A 14,241-nucleotide genomic window follows, 5' to 3' on the forward strand; every position below is an offset into this window, starting at 1 on the left:
AGACTTGGGAAGTTCCTTCTAGGAGACAGAATGGCACATTACCTAGGTCATACGGATGATATGTTCATCAATTCAGAACTAGAAAGGACCTTAGAGGTCATCTGGTCTGATATTCTCATTTTCCAGATGAGGGAACTGAGGCTCAAAGAGCAAGTGTTTTGCCCAAAGTGTCAGAGGCAGAAAATGCCAGAGCCAGAATTCAATTCCAAGTCTAATGATGCCATGAGTAGCAAAGAACTGGGATATCCTAGATGCAAAGACCTGGCTCCCATCCAATCCTAGTAACTATGATGCTAAAAAGAATTAACCCCTGATACACTACTCAAGACAACATAGCATAGTGGACAGAGGGCCACCTTTGGAGTCAATATAAGTTCTGTCTCTGATATATTACCTATGTGACCCCACAAGAGGCACTGAACCTCTCAATATCCCCAAAGAACTTTCTAAGACTATAAGTTACAGCCCAGGTGCTGACATACATTGCTAAGGAGGAGTTTCCTCACCATGGTTCCCAATCCTGATGAAATCACAGGGTCTAGACCAAAGTCTAATAAAAATGTCCTATCTACACAATGACAAGTATGTCAGATCAGATCCCCTTCTGCTTGATCAAATGAATAGAGTGTGATGATGTAATAACAGCAGATGTTCTCATAGGGCTCTGAGGTTTGTGAAACATGCACTGTCTCATTTGAGCCTCACAAACATCTTGTGAGGTGGACACTATAGGTATTGTCACCATTTCACAGATGAGGATGTTGAGGCTCGGAGATTAAGCTCTCTATCAACAGTCACACAATGTCATTGTTCTCATTCAAACTCAGGTCTCTTGATTCTAAGTATAGCATTCTCTCCACTATACCATGCTGCTATGTGTTAGTAAAAATATAGCCAAAAAAGAAAAAAAGACAATAAATAAACAATTAAAAACAAAAGCCCCATGTGGAAAAACAAACAGGATTGTAATTCTGTCCAAATTACTGAAGTCCCTATATAGACCTCAGTTTTCTCATCAGAAAAATGGAAAGGTTGGGTTGGATTAGGTCAATGGAGCCAAATTCAAATAGAAATGGATCCCTGCAGGCTGCATACCAATTTAGAAAATCACAAATTAATATCATCTGTGTTATATTGTATTTTTATTTATTTTGTTAAATATTTTCCAATTACATTCTGGATTAGATGATATCTAAGGTTCCTTCCCACCCTCAAAGTCTATAACTATGGCTCTAATAGCAAAATCAAGGAGGACTGCTGGTTTCAAAATCTGAGAAGGCCACAGGATATAGTGGAAAGACTGAGGTCCTGGGATGAAATCCTGACTGCCATATTGCGTGTGTGATCTTGGGCAAGTCATTTAACTTCTATAGGCCTCAGTCCTCATCTTCAAAATGAGGGGTTTGGACTGAATGACTTCAAAGATCCTCAAGAAAGGCCTTTTGATACCCTTTGACCCAGCAATACCACTTCTAAGTCTGTATCCCAAAGAGATTATAAAAATGGGAAAAGGACCAACAATTGGAAATTGAGGGGATACCCATCAATTGAGGAATGACTGAACAAGTTGTGGTATATGAATGTAATGGAATATTATTGTGCAAGAAATGATAAACAGGCAGACTTCAGAAAAGCCTGCAAAGACTGACATGAACTGATTCTCAAAGAGAACACTGTACACAGTAACAGCCAAATTGTGCTATAACTAACTTTCGTAGACTTGGCTCTTCTCAGCAATGCAAGGATCTAAGACAACTCCAAAAGATTCATGATGGGAAATGTTGTCCACACCCAGAGAAAGAATTATGGAGTCTGAATGCAGATGGAAGCAGACTATTTGCTCTCCTTTTCTTTTGTTGTTTTGTTTTATTGCTTCATTCTCGTGGTTCCTCCCATTAGTTCTAATTCTTCTGTGCATCATGACCAACATGAAAATATGCTTAATATGAATGTATAAGTAGAACCCATATCAGATTAGATACTATCTTGGGAAGGGGAGAGGGGAGGGAAGGGAAGAAAATTGAAAACTCAAAAGTTATGGAAGTGAATGCTAAAAACTAAAAATAAATAAATTTAATTTAAAAAAAAGGAGGGGCAGCTAGGTGGTGCAGTGGATAGAGCACTGGCTCAGGAGGACCTGAGTTCAAATCAGGTCTCAGACCAGATACTTGACACTTACTAGCTGTGTGACCCTGGGCAAGTCACTTAATCCCAATTGCCTTGCAAAAAAAAAAAGGCCTTTTGAAATTCTAGTTCTAAGTCTATTAGCCTAAGAACCTTCTAGAGAAGATCTTGGATGGAGCTCAGCTCTATCACTCATGGGTCGTGTGCCCATGCATAAAACATTTAGCCTTACAGAGACTCAGCCTCTTAGACTATAAACTGGGGATTAAAGTATAGGATTTGGGGGGTGGAGGGCAGGAAGTGCTTTGCAAACTGCAAAATGCTATCTGTATAGACATGTTAGTGTGATGCCAGGTATTTTGGCGCTTGAATTGACTTGTTTTTCTTTAGTCTCTATTCAGAAGGTAGCACTACTGGAAGAGGCATGAAAAGGCCTATTATTTACTTCTTCCTCTACTGGCAGGTAGTACTGGGCAAAGAGAGGTGTCTGAGAAGTCACAGTGAAACAAGAAGGTCTGATGGAGCCTACTGGCAGAGCCGCAATTGGGGACAACCCAGGCTCTCTGAATTTTAGCCTTCTGGCTACCGAAAGGACAAGCAGGAAAAAAAAGGAAGATGGGTGAGGGGGGTTAGCCCTTTCCTTCCTTCCCTATCTCCACCATATGGAGTTCTCTATTCCAAACATGGCCGTTATGCTCAGGGTCATCCTTACTAAGCAGGGAGCTAAGCAGCCCCACAACATACCTGTTAGTCTGCTATGTGCCCATTATAGTTTCTTTTTTTTTTTCAGTCCTAAAGACTTTTTCAAACTAGAGAAACTTCTTCAAAAATTAAAATGCCTCTGAGATGGGTTTTACCTTTATAGAATAAAGAGTCACAGAGTGAAATGACCTTCTGGTCATTTGATCTCTTATGTATGGGTCATCTAGTCTAACTCATCCTTGAGTAGGAATTCACTCCATAAAATCCCCAACCAGTGGTCATCTAGCCCCTGCCTGAAGGTCTCCAGGAATGGAGAACCTCATCATCTTTCAAGGCAGCCTATTTCACTTTTTAGTAGCTGTAATCATTATGAAAGTATTTCCTTATATTGAACTGGAATCTGCTCTCTATAACTTCCATCCATTAATGGCCCTAGGTCTGTCCTGTGTAACTGAATTGAATGAAACTAATCCTTCTTTCATTTAACATCCTTACAGCTGGAAAGGGGCATAGAGATCATCCAGATCAGGAATTCTTAACCTTTTTTGTGTCATAAACCCCTTTGGCATTTTGGTGAAGTCTAATACTATTGTGTTTTTTTATTGCCAACATAATTGAAGAAAATGCTAAGTTTCAGTTAGTGGTTAGTTGAAATAAAGAAGTAATTTTTTTCCCCATCCAAGCTCATGGACCCTCTGACATCTATACAAGTGGACCCCAGGTTAAGAACCCCAGATCTAGAAAAACCACTTCATTTTGTAGATGGAGGCCCGAGAAGATAAAGTGACTTAATCCGAGTAACAGGTATTATGTAGCAATTGGGACTTTTTCCTTCAGACGTAAGCCACCCATCCAGGATGGCAGGGCTATGGGAAGATCCATTACCACCTGAAGCATCCTTCTCTCTTATCTTTTCACCCCATTCCTCAGCCTTAGGCTGCCCAGAATCCATCCTTTCTGCTTGACTGTTCAAAAGATCTGGATAAGATGGGAGTCACCAACTCTATTTTGTTGAGATGGCAGACTATCAAGTCTTACCATCTGCTTAGCTAGCCCCAAAACCACTAGGCTTGCCATCCACATCATCTATAATACTTCCCCCAATTAAAGTGTGAATTCTTTGAGAGCAAAGACTATCTTGTTTTTTCTATTTGTATCTCCTGTACTCAGCATAATGCTTGATACATAGTAAGTACTTAATAAATTCATTTTCAATCAACTTTGAATTATGCAAATAAAATACCTAAAATGTACTGATCGTCTGACAAGGTTCCATTGTAGGCATATGCCCCTAAGAGGTCAATGACAAAAAGAAAGATTCCATATACACCCAAATATTTATAGCAGCACTTTTTGCGATAGCAAAGAACTGGACAAAGTAAATGCCTGTCAACTGGGGAATGGCTAAACAAAATGTAGTATATGAACGTAATGGACTTTTAGTGTGTGATAAGAAATAGTGAAAACAGAGGAGCATGGAAATACCTACATACACTGATGTAAAGTAAATTATATAGAACCAGGAAAACAAGATACACAGCAACTATAACATAAATGGAAAGAACCACCACCAAACAATAATCAAAATAAATGTTCCAAAATGGCAACAAACAAGTATAGCACCAAAAAGAAGATATGAAGACACCTCCCCCCACTCCTTTGAAAAAGAGGCAGGTTCACTTGTCTGGAACACTATATGTATTTTCAGATTTTTTTTCAATTCAATTATTTTTTCTGATTGTTTTTTCCTTTAAAATATTCTTTATTATATAGGGTGGCTCTCTGGGAAGGATATAGAGGGAAACTTAGGCAATGTAAAAAGATAGCAATAAAAATTTATTTTAGAAAAGAAGAAAATGAATGCTATGAAATTATAAAGAAAAAGATTAGCCTCAAAGAAGAAACAAAACTCCTTTGCTGAGGTGAGGGATCCCTGGCTATGCAACACTGCATATAATGTCAGACTTTTTTTTTTATGTATTGATGAGTTTTTGTGCTGAATTTTTCCCCCTCTTTTTCTCTTTTTAAAATTCTTTGTTATAAAGAATGGCTTGCTGGGAAAAAAGGAAAAGCAGGGATAAAGGAGGAGATCTAGGTAATGTAAAAAACAAAAGAAACCAATAAAACAATAAAATTCTCATTTGTTGTTCATTCATTCATTCAGTCAGTCATTTGTCCATTTACAATTCTTTTAATTCCTACAAATCTAGTGCTCTATCAATTATAATCCACCTCTTTTAAGTCTTTGTACCATGCCTCCCACCTCACTCTGAGGTTTTCTCTTCTATAGACTAAAAAAGGACAGTTCTTTTGACTGATCATTAGATAAAGTCGTCTTTAGGTTTCTGTCCTAGTTATTTTCCTCAGGACCTGGTTCAATTTGTAAATATCCCTTCTAAAATGTGGTACCTTCAGCCTTATCAACTAACACCTGGAATTTCTTGACAGGGGTAAATTAGTTTGTAGATAACTGAGAGCAAGAATGGGATACAGGATATGCGCATCCTGTCTGGATGGGGGTGTCTAGGGCATACTGAACATACCTGGTCAATGTTACTTTAAGTCAAGACCAGATTAATAGCAAACATATCATTAAGCCTTTTTGCAAAGCATTTATTTTTCCCTCCTGTAGTACATTGTTGATCACTCTCTTCTTGATACTCTCTTCTCTCTAGGTTTTTGGGACACCATTCTCTCCTGCCCCTCCTACCTATCTGATCATTCCCCATTCTTCTAAAGAAGACTGATCTTCAACCAAGTCATGCCCACTAACCATGGGTATCCCAAAGGGCTCTGTCCTAGGCCCTTTTCTCCCTGTATACTACTTCAGTTGGTGATCTCATCAACTCCCAAGGATTTAATTATCATGTTTGATTAAATCTTTATCTACTTATTCATCCCTAACCTCTCTGATGATTGTCAGTATTGCATTTAACTGCCTTTCAGACATCTGAGACTAGATGTCCAGTAGGCATCTCAAACTCAAGATGTCTAAAACAGAATTGCCCTAAAACCTCCCCCACTTCCAAGCTTCCCTATTGTGGTACCACCATTCTCCCTGTCCCACAGGCTAGAAATCTCGCTGCTATCCTTTACTTCTCACTATTTCTCACCCCCTATGTCTAATCCATTGCCAAGGCCTGTTGATTTCACCTTTTCAATATCTCAAATATACCCCCTTCTCTCTGACACTGCTACCACCCTGTTGCAGGTTCTCATCACCTCATGCCTGGGCTATTGCAATTGTCTGCCCGTTAGTCTGCCACAAGTTGCTAGCCACAGGTCTCTCCCACTCCAGTCCATTCTCCATTGGGTCACCAAACTAATTTTTCTAAAGTGTCAGTCTGATTATGTAACTCTCATTCTCAGTAAATTTCAGTGGCTCCCTATCATCTCTGGGGTCAAATACAAAATCCTCTGTTTGACATTCAAAGCCTTTCATAGCCTGGCCTCCCCTGAATCCCACCCTCTTCCAGTCTTTTTACACCTTATAGCCTCCCATGTTCTCTTTGATCCAGTGACAGTGGCCTCCATGCTGTTCCACAAACACTACACTCCATCTCTCAGCTCGAGGTTTTTTCTGACTGTTCCCCATGCTTAGAATGCTCTCCCTTCTCATCTCAGTCTCCCAGCTTCCTTTAAATCTAAGCTAAAATCCCACCTTCTGAAGGAATTCTTTCCTAATCCCTCTTAATTCCAGTTCCATCCCTCTTTTAATTATTTCCCATTTATCCTGTAAATAGCTTGTTTGTACATATTTGTTTGCTTGTTATCTCCCATCTCCCCCCTTATATTGTGAGTTCAAGTGCAAGGACTGTCTTTTACCTTTCTTTGTATTCCCAAGTTTAGCACAGTGTCTGACACACAGTAGGTGCTTCATAGTTACTGTCTAACTGACAATGGGTAGAAGTTATAGGGAGGTTAATGGCTCAGTGTAATTTCCAACAGTTAGAGCTGTCCAAAAAGGGGATGGGTTGTTTTAGTAGAAAGTCTATTCCCTCTTGAGAGGTCTTCAAGTTAAGGCTCTATGACTATTTATTGGGAATACAGTAGAGGGGAATTCATGCTGCAGATGGGAGCTAAGCTGGATGAGGTCCCTTGAACTACTAAGATTCTCTGTTTTCACAGTACCTCCAAAAGTAAAGATGTGACTTGTCCAGCTAGTTAGTGGCAGATCTGGGTTTCTTGCCTTCAGATCACCCCAGATTGTGTTATTTTAGTTGTATTCCAGAGCAGGGGGATGAAAGTGGAAAGGAAAAGGGGAAGTTCTGGGTGGAGGATGAGTAACAGCTGGTCATCATCTTGTGTGTCAGAATTGAAACTTGACTCTCCCCCCCCCCCCCGACACACACACTCAGTTTTTTCCATTCCAAGCAGAAGGATCCTAGTTACTCAGACATCTCCTACTCCTTATTATCATCTCTGAGGGCAGTCTCCAACCAAGACCAGATTCTCATCTCTAAGTCAGCCATGGAAGTATCATTTCTTTGCTAGGCCTACCAGGTATGTCAACCCAAGAAGGGCTAACACTTTGCTCTCTCTCTTTCCATATCCTTCTAGACTCTTCCTTTATCCCTCTCCAGCAGAGGGCATAGGCTTCCAAGAAAATGAAGGGCCCAATTCATGCCATAATCTCCTTTCCTCTACTTACCCACTGGAAGGCTGTTGCATTCCCTCTTTCCCACACAATTATCCTGGTGACCCAGGACAGAATAAGAGAAAAAGCAAGAAGCAGGTCTCAAATCAGGTTTTAAAAGCTGTGTTCTTTTCACAAACACATTAACTGCAGTACTTCTATTTTCTCCATGTGCATTTCTACCTTTCTAAGGGATTCTGATAAGCATTTTAAGGGGTCATGTCTGTTGTAATACTGCCTGGAATTGTTATGCAGAAACCATGAAAATAAGTCATTATCTCCCCCTATTCTCCAATGTCTGAAAGGTTTCTACAAAAGAAGAAAGCACAAATGGCAGAGGCATCCATTTGTCCATGTGAAAATCCTAAATTTGGTCAGACAGGGAAAAGAAAATGGTTATACCAATATTGTGCTTGAGAATGGCACTGTATGAACTGCACAGTTCACAGGCTTTTGTGTAGCCAAGCATAGTAACTTTGAAAAAATTGTTTTAACATATAATTGGGAGAAAAAAAATATATCATTTAAAAAAAGAAATAATGGAAGGGTGGTATGAAAGAAGAAAATCAGAATTCCAAGCTATTTTTTAAAGAGGTACAGTTTTTATTACTTTTAAGGGTGGTACAGCTTACAAATTTAGATGCAGGTACTAAGAACTGAAATGAAAAAAGTTAATAAAAAATTTAAAATTTAGAATTGGGCTTCATGAGATAATACAGCATCAGGAATATAAAAAATCCTTTAATAATAATACTAAATGCCTGGACCCACAACCTGTAGGTTATCATTTCATTAAGCACTTATATTAAAAACCTACTGTCTATCAGACTTCTCTCATACATGAAGAGAGCTTCCAAGATTCAGAGGTATAAATGATGCCTACCTTTTTATTTGGTAAAAACCCAGTATACTACATGTCTCAATTCCAAATGAGAAGGGTCTAAATTGACTTAGTTCTGCTATATGGCAACAATAAAAGCAACATCTGTAGAGTGCTTTAAAGTTGGCCAAAGGCTTGTATACGTTATCACATTTTAGCATCACTACAACCCTGTGAGCATCCCCATTTTACAGATGAGGAAACTGAGACTTAGAGAGGTTATATGACTTACCCATGGCAACACTGCTAATAACCATCAGATTTAAACCCAGGTCTTGCTGACCCCCAGTCTCCCACTCTAATCACCACATCACAGTACCTCCCCTACAAAAGAGATCTCATTTGTCCTCAGAACACCCCTAGGACACACACACACACTCACGAAAAAAAGATGTTGCCCATTCAGCAAGAGGAAGTAAACTGAGGCATAATGGATAAATGAAGACCCAAATATGAGTTGACAAGAGCCTAGACCTATCAGGTGATGCCATTTTAGGGATTCTAGGATCAGAGACCAAATTTAAGAGGTGGAGAGTGCCTTAGGCATAATTTAGTTTGATTTTGCAGAGGAGAAAAATAAGGCCCAGAGAGAGATGAAGTGATTTTGCCAAGGTCACACAAGTAATAAGAAGCAGAGCAGGTATTCTCACCGAGGCCCTCTAATTTCAAATGGAAGTGTTTTTCCATGCCCCCAGATTGCTTTGGTCCCTCTGCACACTTACCAACAATTGAGTGATGCTTCAGCTGCTCTATCCTGAAGAACTCTAATTCCCTTTTAATTTTCCAGCTGGCTTGGATCCTTCTATCTCCCTTCAGGGTTCAGATATGCCCGTGGCCTGATTTCTTTTGGGCCCAATCTAAGCTTATTCAAGCCCAGTCTAAACAATTCCAGTAGATGAGCCTGATGGTCCAGACTGGGACTCCAGGCAAGAGCTGAGCCACTCACTGGAGGCAGGGGGCAGGGCTGGGATCCAAGTATCCTATCAGTCTGGGTTCCGGATGCCAGACCACACTGTAGAGGAGTGTCGGCTGTTGAATGATGCACGGTTAGAGAGTGCACTGCTAGATAGTGTGTTTCTGGGCAGATATTTCCTGTTCGGGGAGGAAACTTCATTCCTGCTAATTATAGTCTCAGCCACAGGAGACTCTGGGCTGAGGGACCATCACTACAGCCTGACATAAAGACAATTCATAAGTCACTCAAATGCCTTGCCCTCCAACTTTTCTACTCAAGAAACGAGCTATATGTTTTTCAAGAGCCTGTGTTTGATCTTTGGGACAGAAAGCCAAGTGTAATGACCCAGCCAAAAGTGGCAATCTGTTCACTAACAGGGTAGGGAGTCCATATCATTCACCCCAACCAGCCTTCATTGTCTAGTGATTATTCCTGGAGCTTTTTGTGTCTTTGTTAGTCATCTCCATTTACCAGTCCCAGCCAGACAGATGCAGGAGGAAGACAGACCCTAGCTTCCTAAAACTCTGATCTTCCACCCAGGCAGCTAGCTATAATGCACTTGGTTCAAAGAGGACAATTTGTAAGCACCTGGCTTCTGGGCACTCTTACAGTGAACACTCATTTATCCCCAGTCCAACCAACTAGCAAAGTTCAGTTACCCAGAATGGTTATTTTGCCATCTTGTCTGGTGCCAAGAGATTTTTATGGTCGGGGCCCAAGCACATTCTGAATGATCAAAGAGCAGTCTCATTGTATGGATTCCAACTTTAGTAGGAAGCATATGTTTGTGAGCTCTCGTGAGTGTTCCAATATGACTAAGATGATTGCACATGTATAACCTATATCAAATTGCTTACCTTCTTGATGCAGGGGGTGAGGGGGGTAAGGAGGAAGGGAGACAATCTAGAACTCAAAATTTTAAAAAATAAATATTAAAAATTATTTTTATATATAATTGGGGAAAAATAAAATATTAAATAAATGTACAAAAAGAGAAAAAATGCATGTGTTCATTCTTTGAAATTCAGGAATCTGTATTTGATGGATATGACATAACTGAGTAAACTGATCTGATTAACATGACCATTCCATTCCTTACCCATTCTGAACTAACAGGAGCTTACTGTATTATTAGTGGAAGTCATGACAGTATCCTGGTCTTGAAATCAAGAATTCCAAATTCCAACTCTCTAATGGTATTAATTCTGTGCCTTCAAATCACATCTCACAGTGAACCCAAATGTACAATTCTCAAACACAACAAGGGTGGGAGTGCAGCAAAATTTCCAAGGTTAGCAAAGGGTACCCACATGCCTTGTCTGACTCTTCTCTGGTATCCTTCTCCTAGCCCCCAGCATAGGGTTGGACACATAATAAAGCCTCCATAAGACTAGTCAACTAATTTACAGTAAAAAGAACAATAACAATAATTTCACTAATTAGTTCATAAGATTAAAGGTATAGAACGGAAAGGACTTTTAGAAGTCATCCAGTACAACCTCTTCATTTTATAGATGAGGAAACTGAGGCCTATAGAGGGAAAGCAGTTTTCCCAAGAGCACACAGGTAGTGAATGATAGAGGTAAGATATAAAGCATTATAGAAATGCAAGGATTTGATAGGTCTATTGGTTATATCTGGAAAAACAACAACAAAATCCCAAACCCTAAACACATATTAATTCCTACCTCTTGTTTTTGCTCATGCAATTTCCTCATTTGAAATGTCTTCCTCTCTTCTCTATCCAAATCACACCTCTTTTCCAGGCCCAATCCAAGTTGTACTACATCCATGGATTCTTTCTTCCCAATTCTAACCCTAGCAACATCTTCCTCCTCTGAACTCACTGTACCTGTTTCCTGTTCCACTCACTTGGCACATAATCATATGTATATAGCATGTATATACTTTATATTAATTCTTGTTATTTAACTGTTTTATGCATTTACCAATCAATTGATGAATTAACAAGAACTTATTAAGCAGCAACAGGCATACCTTGGAGATACTGCAGATTTGGTTCCAGAGCACTGCAATAAAGTGAATATTTCCATACAGCAATTCACACAAATTTTTTGGTTTCCCAGTGCATATAAAAGTGATGTTTACTCTACCCTGTAATCTGTTAAGTGTTCAACAGTATTATGTCTTAAAAATGTACATTCCTTAATTAAAAATACTTTGTTAAAAACAAGTTAACCGTCATCTAAGCATTCATCAAGTTGTGATCTTTTTGATGGTGGAGGGTCTTGTCTTGATGTTGATGGGTGGTGATTGTTGGGTGGCTGTGGCAATTCCTTAAAATAAGACAATAAAGTTACTCTTCCTTTCACTTGAACACTTAGAGGCCATTGTAGGGTTATTAAATGGCCTAATTTCAATATTATCTGTGGGGCAATCAGAACACATACAACATTTATAGTTGACTTATATGGGAATGGTTCATGGCATCCCAAAACAATTACAATAGTAACATCAAGGATCACTGATTACAGATCACCATAGTAATAATGAAAAAGTTTGAAATATTGTGAGAATTACCAAAATGTGACACAGAGACAACGTGAGCACAGGCTGTTGGGTCATATAACTAGTAAGTGTTGGAGGCCAGATTTGAACTCAAGAAGATGAGTCTTCCTGACTCCAGACCAAGCTCTCTATCCACTTCTACCACCTCTGAGCCTTCTATTCATGGCATGGACAGACTGATTCGACACAGGGTTGCCACAAATCTTCAATTTGTAAAGTGCAATGAATAAAGTAAAGCATAAAACAACATATGCCTGTACTAACTCCCTACACGGTGCTAGGCATGAGGAATGCAAAGATAAAATAGTCTCTCTCAAAAAGAGCTTTTCTCCAGCAAGACTTCAAACTCCTTTTATATTTTACATACCCATAGGCATGCTAGAGTCAGCTCCAAGGACTCTCAAGAGGCCATTGTTAAATTTTCAGGGTATTTACACCTCAGAAATCAGCAATCTGGACAAATCTGGTTTTGGTTTATTATTTTGTTGATTGCCTAGTCTGAAAGAAAGTGTTAATATTCACATCCAACACACAGGCACACCAGCCCAATTGTTAAACATTTACCAGTACACCCCTGTATTGCTCTATAAACACTGCTTGATCTCAGCAGGTCCACAGTAGAAGGCTCAGAGAATAAAGTCACCACTAGACTAGAGACTAATCATAACTGGCATTTATACAGCACTTTAGGGTTTGAAAAGTACTTTATATCCACTACCTCACTGAGCCTAACAACACTTCACAGTCCAGAGTCGCCATGCTAGTCATTTAATAGGAGCTCAATAGATAAAGCTAGGTGGTGGATGTAGATAGACAGCCTGGCCTGGAGTCAGGAAGACTCATCTTTCTGAGTTCAAATCTGACCTCGAGCACTTACTAGTTGTATGACCCTGGGCATTAAAGTGACTCACCAAATGTATACATGACAGGAAGTATCAGAGGTGGAATCTGAATCCAGGTCTTTCAATTGCAGATGTGTTACTGTTTAGTAGTTTTCAGTTGTGTCTAACTCTTCCTGACTCCTTCTGGGGTGTTCTTGGCAAAGAATCTGGAGTGGTTTGTCACTTGTTTCTTCTATTTTTAGATGAAGAAACTGAGGCAAACAGGTTAAGTGATTTGCCAGGGGCAGGAAGGGGGTGTCTCACAGGCAGTAAATATCTGAGGCCAGGTTGGAATTCAGGAAAACGAGCCTTTCTGACTCCAGGCCTGACACTTTATCCACTGTGCCATCTGGCTTCTCTTTGGTTGCAGAACCGAAGGTCATTTCCCTGTGCCACACTTGAGCTGAAGGAATGTGGTGAAAAGTTTGCTCTAATCAGTGCCCTTTTACAGTGCCCTTGTGCCTCACACAGGCTTATAAGATGCAGCCCCGAAGAATGTCAGCTTCTTTTTTTTTTTTGCTTTTTGGTGAGGCAATCAGGGTTAAGTGACTTGCCCAGGGTCACACAGCTAGTAAGTGTCAAGTGTTTGGTCTGAGGCTGGCTTTGAACTCAGGTGCTCCTGACTTCAGGACCAGTGCTATATCCACTGCGCCACCTAGCTGCCCCCTGTTACTTTTTAAGGCACTGTCACTTCACCTCAGTTTCCTCATTTGTAAAATAAAGGAGGTTGAATGAAGAGAGTTTCTTCCTGCTCTAAATCCTGTGGTCCTAGAATCATTATATTCAGTCCTGTATTTTCTAATTACAAGTTTCTTATTGACTGATTAATTCAATAGGAATTGTGAGTGTATGGTTTTCCTCAAGAAGCTGACATTCTGGGGCAGCTAGGTGGCTCAGTGGATAGAGCTCCATGGAGCTTTGGAGTCAGGAGGACCTGAGTTCAAATCCGACCTTGGACACTTGACACTTACTAGCTGTGTGACCCTGGGCAAGTCACTTAACCCCAAATGCCAAAAAAAAAAAAAAGGTAACAGTTAGATTTTGAGCCTAGGCTTTCTGAATGAGGCCTACCTAAATCTACTTCTTGGAAATCCATTGCTCTGTTCACTGCATTTGAAGTCTGAACATCCCCCATCCCTCTCCCCAAAATCATCTCTTCTACAGGCCAAACAACTCCAGGTTTTTTCAAATAGTCACTGTATGTCATGTTCTCTTCATGCCTTCAGCCCCCTTACCATCCTGGTCATCTTCCCCTCTACCTTATTCAGTTCGGAAATGATCTTTCTAAAATATGGTACCTTCAACAATCACTTTAATTGTCCCTGAATATATTAGGATTTTAAGGGATTAGTTTGTAGTCCCCAGAGAAGAATATAATCTAAGATAAGAGTGTCCTGAGGAAACTGGGGTGTCTGGGGTTACTGAATGTGCTTGGTCAATATTATTTTATATGCTAAACTAAGTGTTAGTGACCATAAGTGCACATTTAGGGCAGGGGGAGATCAGTGAGGGGTCTTGGGTAGGGCTTCATGGG

At 40.0% G+C, this 14,241-nt stretch overlaps 1 protein-coding gene across 3 annotated transcripts in view; it reads right to left on the minus strand.

Moving 5' to 3' along the window:
• The window catches only part of STEAP3 (STEAP3 metalloreductase), a 70,117-nt gene that overhangs the window by 38,887 nt on the left and 16,989 nt on the right, over nt 1–14,241 (minus strand). The window contains exon 1 of one of the 3 annotated variants that reach the window (XM_020963118.2): nt 9,065–9,249. The exons of the other annotated variants lie outside the window; for them this stretch is intronic. The gene's annotated coding sequence lies outside the window, so the exon portion shown is untranslated. Of the gene's footprint in view, nt 1–9,064; nt 9,250–14,241 lie in introns of those variants that run through there. 3 annotated transcript variants of the gene reach the window in all.

The sequence above is a fragment of the Phascolarctos cinereus genome, unplaced genomic scaffold, assembly GCF_003287225.1.
Source record: "Phascolarctos cinereus isolate Bilbo 61053 unplaced genomic scaffold, phaCin_HiC Scaffold_726;HRSCAF=1367, whole genome shotgun sequence".
Taxonomy (NCBI): Eukaryota; Metazoa; Chordata; class Mammalia; order Diprotodontia; family Phascolarctidae; genus Phascolarctos; species Phascolarctos cinereus.